Source organism: Portunus trituberculatus, unplaced genomic scaffold (assembly GCF_017591435.1).
Source record: "Portunus trituberculatus isolate SZX2019 unplaced genomic scaffold, ASM1759143v1 PGA_scaffold_286__1_contigs__length_216572, whole genome shotgun sequence".
Taxonomy (NCBI): domain Eukaryota; kingdom Metazoa; phylum Arthropoda; class Malacostraca; order Decapoda; family Portunidae; genus Portunus; species Portunus trituberculatus.
The window spans coordinates 35,001-42,500 of NW_025541454.1; the positions used below are offsets into that span (position 1 = coordinate 35,001).

General features: G+C 47.5%; 1 protein-coding gene across 5 annotated transcripts in view; it reads right to left on the minus strand.

The window, feature by feature from the left end:
• Positions 1 to 7,500, minus strand: part of LOC123500464 (ankyrin-1-like) — a 101,888-nt gene that overhangs the window by 28,735 nt on the left and 65,653 nt on the right. The gene's annotated exons all lie outside the window — the stretch shown is intronic.

Sequence of the window (7,500 nt, forward strand, 5' to 3'; positions counted from 1 at the left end):
CCTCATGGGGAGGGATTTGATAACAAGACAGGATATACCTTTTTTTCTTTCCACGTATCTTATTATGTATTTTTCTTATGTATCATTTATCTATATGCACTTAGGCAGCTTGGGTGCAGCTGTTTCTGTGTTGCATTTCTCATATGCATTTGCGTATTTTACTATGTAGTTTTTATATTTCTAATTCAGCTGTGCATCAACATAGGTTCGCTGCACAGTGTTTATGTGTTTCTATTTGTATGTATGTTTTTGCAATTTTGAAGTATCGCTTGTCTTCACTTTCTCAGTCAGTATTTTGACGCCTTCGCTAGTAGTCTTTCATTATTCTGACACCTCTATGGTAGTCTTCAATATTCCTGACACCTCTTTAGCAGTCTCTTCTGTATTTGCGTTGGCTGTACTTTCGACGCCTCCCAGTGAGGTGTAATAGTGCTGGTTCAGGGGGTGCTATGAACTTGCCATTAAAGCCAGCTGTGACCTCACTGAACGTTTCCATTTGTGTCTCACAGCACAAGGGGCCAGTCACAGCATGTAACTCTAAAGACAACTTTCTACCTTCACACAAAACTACATGCTCTACACATACATTCTTCATGCAGAATTCAAAATGGACAAATAAGAAGAAAAAAAGAAGATAGCTCTACCATCCTCAGTCTCCTTCCTACTATACGTAGTTTTATTTTATTTGTTTAGGGACCAGCACCTCGCTGGGTGTTTTTTTTTATAATTTTTTTCCCTTGGCTGGACTTTCCTTTTTCATAAAAAAAAAGAATATTTAACGTCTGTACAGCTGTCTGTATTTTCAACGCTGCTACGGTTGTTTGCATTTTCGAGGCCTCTGTCTTTTTTTTATTGTTGTTGTTATTGTTTTATATTGTTGTCTCGCCTCTATGGCTGTTATCTCAATATTTTTGATGTTTTCGAGACTGTCTTTGGAATTTGCTGCCTCCATAGCATATTTGTACATTACCATTTACATTGCCTTTTCTATATTTACATGCAAATGATTGTATTACCATCACCACGTCCGTTTTCTTGGTGAAGGTGTCTTCGTTTCGCATGGCCGAGCATTGTGGCGGTGCCAATTTCCCATACATTTACATATTATCATTGTTATTATATCATGTTATATATTATAAATTATTCATAAGTATATTGATTTGTTTATGCACATTTTACATATATTACGCCTTTATTTTCCGCGATTCTGAGCAACGCTCGGGGCGTCCCTCACTCGTGGTTGACTGGTTGTGCCGTCACTCGCGCGCCATATGCTCACTTTGCCTCGGACTCAGTATCAGCTCTTCTCAAGAATACAACCAGTGAGTGTATCCAACCAGTGTTTATTTTCACCTGTACACTGATGACCAATGGAGTCCTATACCAGCACCAGCACAGTATTGTTATTATTCTCTCTCTCTCTCTCTCTCTCTCTCTCTCTCTCTCTCTCTCTCCCCCCAGATGGGAACCGCCTTGTCGTGGTGGGGGAGCTTGCGTGCCCCTGTGACCTGGCGAGCTAGGCTAGAGGGGGCTTAGGCCCCTGCTCTGCCCTTTCGAGGGGAGAGGCTACCCATGCTAGTAAGGTCGCCAGTGAGGGGCCAGACTAAATGGTTCCTACGTAGGCTGCCAGTGGACCAGCGGAGCCACCCGCTGGAGGGATCGCCCAATAGGGGCCGTCCTGTGCTGGATGGTTGGGTGTCCAGGCTGGGATGCTTTGGGAGGGGTCTCAGCTCTGTCGTGGACAAACATTCGTATCATGTGGGGCCTTTTTAAAACGACTGGTCCGCATGGGGACGAGGTACCCGTCCACGGCAGCCAGCGCTCCCTCCCATTGTAGTCCCAGTAGGTGGTTTCCTTGCCCTGGAGCCATTTTTGTGTAACTTTATATATATGGTGAAACACAAAAAACTGTCAGGTTCTCGTGAGGTGGCTGACCTGGCCCGCGAGACGTCATCTTCAGGTCTGAGTGGGAAGGAGGATTCCCTCCACAAGAGCCTCCCAGCAGTCTCCTGTTCTGGGAGTTCTTCTGAGGGACGTATTTCTGCTGCATATGTGATGGTAAATGTTAACCCATCATTTTCTTATCACGCCTTGCACTCACTTCTCAAGGTGTATGGCACGGTTCTTCGCATTCGACTTGTTTATGATAAGGATTTTCCATCTAACCGCTGCTATGTGACTTTTCTATCATGTGACGAAGCCCGTCTGGCTTATGAACATGTAGCATCTCTTCCCCTTGCTGGCTCTGGCTTTAAGACAGAACTTCTCCACTCTCGCAATATTTCGGACAGTGACACGGACTACATCCCAAATCTTTTTGACCACCATTCTGAGAGTTCAGTTCCTGAAGTCCGCCAGATCCCGCCTCCACGTTGGTTTGTGGCCTACTACAGAAATGGGCGCGGGAATTTCATCCATGCCTCCCGGTACCTGTCAAAAGAGATCGGCACGATTCCTGAGGGAAACCTCAAGAAATACGGTAAGGGGGTGCTAGTGCGAGCGAAAGATATCACGCAGGCAAGGATGTTGCAACATCTACCATGTCCTTCTGACAGCATGTTTGAGACTATAAAGGCACATCCCACCTTTAATTACAGCAAAGGTTGTGTGTACAGTCAGGATCTTTATGAATTCCCTGATGAGGAAATACTAGCAATGTGTTCAGTCCAATAGGTGACAAAGATGAGGAACTCCTCCAACATGGTCCTCCTCACCTTTTTTGGTTCCACCCTTCCTGACCGTGTTAATATCGGACCTATTAATCTTAGGGTGAGGCGTTTTGTTTCTCGCCCTCTTCAGTGTTTCTCATGTTATTCGTACAGTCACGGTAAAAGCTCCTGCAAGGAGGCTTTCCGATGTGGTAATTGCTCTGCACTAGACTCACATTCTGAGGAGCATTGCAATGCTGCTGCTTATTGTTTTCATTGCCGTGATGCTCACCAAGTACGTTCCAGGCAATGCCCTAGGTATCGCCTGGAGCAGGACATTTTACAGCTTGCTAACAGTCAGTTTATTAGCCTTGGTAGTGCCCGACGCGAACTCCTTTACCGCCAGAAGGATGGTACTGGTGCGACATCCTATGCTTCATTGGCCGCACGCTCTTCAGGTGAGTCTGCCGGTCAAAAGACAACTCTTTCTGCTACCTCTCGCTCTGTTGGGGCGAGTGGTCCTGTTCATTTGGCCAATAGGTTTTCCTTTTGTCCGATGACTCGGTTGAGTCATCTCTAAGAAGTGACGAGAATAGTACGGACTTGACCAAAGTCACCCATATAGTAGATGTCCATTTGCCACCTGTATCTCCTAAGCCTTTGAAGGGCCTGACCAAACGGCACCGCGGCTCTGCGGAGTCGATCGATTTAGCTCAGCCTAAACAATCTAAGGTTTCTCCCGGTGTACGTGACCGTGAGTCCTCCAGGGACCGCTCTGCAATGGTAGCTCCAGTTGTTTCTGTCCAGCCTTCTGTGACGCCCTCCGTCTCAGATCGGGCTTCTTGTGATGAGGACGGTCTTAGCATGGAGACGTCCGATGATATTGTCACAGCCGTCCCTCGTGGAACCACTGTATCGGAAAGTGCAGTCCTGCCTGATCCTCGTCCTCCGAGGACCGGTAGAAGTGATGATGGTTCGCATCACCACCGATAGGCCGAAAGGCTGCGGTCCAACGACCCGGCACATCTCAACTCCCGGTGTCTTCTCGTCGTTTGATTATTTCTAGTCAGGTCACGGGCAGCTTCAAAAGGCTCGCCCGTCCACTGCACCTAAATAGTCATCTTCAAGCTTCTACAGTGGAACTGTAGAGGCCTTCGCGCCTCGTGGGGAACTCCGAGCTTTGCTGTCGGAGTTCTCTCCAGCCTGTGTAGCTCTACAAGAGACTATGCTAGGTGATAGTACTTATTCTAGTCCTCCTGGCTATCGTGCCTTTTTTAGCACTCCTTTCCCTGACCAGGGCCACCACGGTGGCACAGCTATTCTTGTCCGTCAGGATATACCTGTTATCCCATTACAACTTAACTCTCCCTTCAGGTGGTTGCTGTTAAAGGTCTTTATAGGACGACTGTACACCATTTGCAGTTTATATCTCCCACCTCGGCTTCCTGTCTCCATGGGTGAGCTTGACGGCCTCCGCCTTTTCTTTTGTTGGGAGATTTTAACGGCCTTCACCCATTGTGGGATGTAGGTGCTAGTAATCCTCGTGGGGTTTTAATCGGTTCTTTTATTGAGGATGAGGGATTGGAGGTTTTAAATTCTGGGGATGTCACACATTTCCACAGTCCTACTGGGACTTTTACCGCTATTGATCTTTCTCTGTGTACATCTAATTCTTTCCTTGATTTTAACTGGCGGGTCCTACCAGATTTACACGGTAGTGACCACTTTCCGATTTTATTACAATCTGTGAACACTGAGCCACAGTCCCGGCCCTCACGCTGGGTTTTAGACAAGGCAGATTGGCCTCGATTCACAGACCTTAGCTCTTTTATCCGTCCGTTGGCTGACTTTTCTACTTGTGCTGAGGCTGTTGATTATTTTACCGATTTTTTAAATTTCAGTAGCGCTTCAGACAATCCCTAGGACGTCAGGTCGCTTTACTAAGCGTCCCGTTCCTTGGTGGAACGCAGCATGCACTAAAGCTGTGCAAGAGAAACGGGCAGCTTTCTCTCGTCTCCGGCGACATCGTGGGGACCCGCAGTGCCTGGAAGCTTTTCGGCGCTGCAGAGCTCGGGCCCACCTTGTTTTGAAAGAGGCACAAAGAGCCTCTTGAAAAGCCTTTGTCTCTTCCATAAACGTTCGCACCCCTCTTACGGATGTCTTCAACAAAGTCCGCCGAATTGCTGGGAAGTATTCTGCTCCTTCCCCACCAGTTTTGTTGTCTGCTGGGCGAACGGTGGCAGACCCTACGAATGTCGCCGACCTCTTCGCGGAGCACTTTGCCAGTGTTTCCCAGAGGCATCCTGCAGCCCCGGGCGCACGTCACCGCCAGAGAATGGAATCTCTCGGCATAAATTTTTCTTCTACTGGAGGAGTCTTATAATGTCCCTTCTCTGCCTCCGAGTTGCGGACTGCTTTGTCCCAGTGTCATGACTCTTCTCCTGGCCCAGATGATATTCCTTATGCCTTCTTGCGCCACATGTCTGACAGTGCTTTTAACTTTTATTAAATCTTTATAATATGATTTGGCATACCGGTGACTTTCCATCTTCTTGGGCTGTCGCAGTGGTTCTCCCATTTCCGAAGCCTGGGAAAGATAATCTGCAGGCTACGAACTACCGTCCTATATCTTTGACATCTTGTATTTGTAAAGTGTTAGAAAAGATGGTAAATATAAGACTCATGTGGTATTTGGAGAGGGGGAAGTACTTGTCACCGGTACAGTACGGCTTCCGAAAGATGAGGTCTACTACTGATGCTCTTTTATCCCTAGAGTCTTCCATTTGTGAGGCCTTCGCTAATCACCACCATCAAGTAACAGTCTTTTTTGACCTGGAGAAGGCCTACGACACGGCTTGGTGTCATGGCATTTTACAGTCTTTGTTTAATTTTGGCCTTCGTGGCCACCTTCCTATTTTTATCCAGCAGTTTTTATCCAGACGTTTTTACGGGTTCGAGTTGGGAGTGTTCTCTCCGATGCTACAGCTTTAAATGACGGTGTCCCACAGGAAGTATTCTTAGTGTTACGCTATTCGCAGTTGCAATAAATGGTGTTATAGATACTCTACCGGATGGCGTTCACAGTTCTTTATATGTGGACGACTTGTGCATCTCTTTGCTGCTGCTAGGATGTCACTGATTGAGCGCAAGCTCCAACTGGCGATCAATAGGGTGTCCAGTTGGGCCAACATGAACGGTTTTCGATTCTCCACCTCGAAGACCGTAGCCATGCATTTTTGTCGCAACCGTGGTGTCCATCCAGACCCGGATTTATACCTCGCCAATAGACGCCTCTCATGCGTGGAGGCGTCTCGATATCTTGGCCTTTTATTTGACAACCGTCTCACCTGGGTTCCCCATTTCCGCTCTTTTAAAGCGTCTTGTCGGCAGGCACTATCCCTTCTTCGGGTTTTAAGTCATACCTCTTGGGGTGCGGACAGGGACACGTTGTGACACGGGGACTACGCACGCTTGACCCCGTGCATCATGCTGGGGTCCGCTTGGCTACGGGTGCATTTCGGACATCTCCAATACCTAGCCTTTTAGTGGATGCTGGTTTCTGGCCGCTCGACCTCCGGCGCCAATCTTCGATGCTCCGGTGTTGGTTTCGCACCCACCGTCTTCCTGATTTTGTCCCCTGTGTGTCAATGTTGCGGGACTCGCGCTCGCAGGCGTATGTCACTCGACCGAGTCTCCCTAAACCTTTTGGCCTACGTGTTGCAAATCTCATGGCGGAGTTATCTATCGACCCCACTCCTGTGTATTCTTTCCGGCTCCCACGAGTTGGTTATTGGCAGCTTCCTGTTACCTCATTATGCCCTCCTGCCATGGATGGCAAGAAGGATTTCCTGCCAGCTCTGTCCCACACACGGATTTTTAGAACACTTTTTTATCCATTCTAATGACATCCCTGTTTTTACTGATGGTTCCAAATCCGACGCAGGAGTTGGGTTTTCTGTGGTTTTCCTCTTTTGTCGGTCTGGCAGCCTTCCTTCGGTAGCCTCCGTCTTTACTGCGGAGCTCTCTGCCATAGTCCTAGCTTTACAGATTATTTTTACTCTCCCGGTTTCGTCTTTTACAATTTTTAGTGACTCGCAGTGCTCTTACTGCTCTCTCTTCTTTTATTTCCCTTCACCCTTTGGTTTTATCAGCCCTGGAGTGGCTTTATCTACTTACCAAAAGAGGATATCGTGTTGGGTTCTGTTGGGTCCCTGGTCATGTAGGTGTTCCAGGGAATGAACACGCAGATCGCCTCGCTAAAGAGGCAGCAAGTCGCGCTCCATCTCCTGCCTCTGTTCCGTTTCGAGATGTATTTGATCTTATTCGTAAGACGGTCGCAGCAATATGGCAGAGGAGATGGCTAACGGGGGTCGCAACCTCGAAAATGGGAGAGATCACTACTTCCACTCTCCCTCAGTGGACATACTCCCATGTCCGGGATCGCCGTGCACAGACTTTATTGGCGCGATTACGTATAGGTCACACGTACCTTACAAATAGGTACCTGCTGACCAGGGACCCTCAACCTTACTGTGAAGACTGCCTGGTGCCACTCACAGTACGGCACCTACTTGTGGAGTGCCCTAGTTTACTAGACCTGCGACACCGCTACCTCTACCGCTGTCGCAGTAGAGATAGCGGTGTCTATCACCTCTCTCAGGTCCTTGGACCAGCGTGTCTGGCCCTTGGCCATGATTTATTCGTTTTTTTGGGAGAGGCTGGCCTTCTCCCTTATTTGTGAATTTTAGAATTTTATTTATGTATTTTGATATTTTACTCGATTTTATTGTACTTTTAGTGTTTTAGCAACTTTTAATTGTATTGGTTTTATTGTTTTTAGTTTTTTATAATT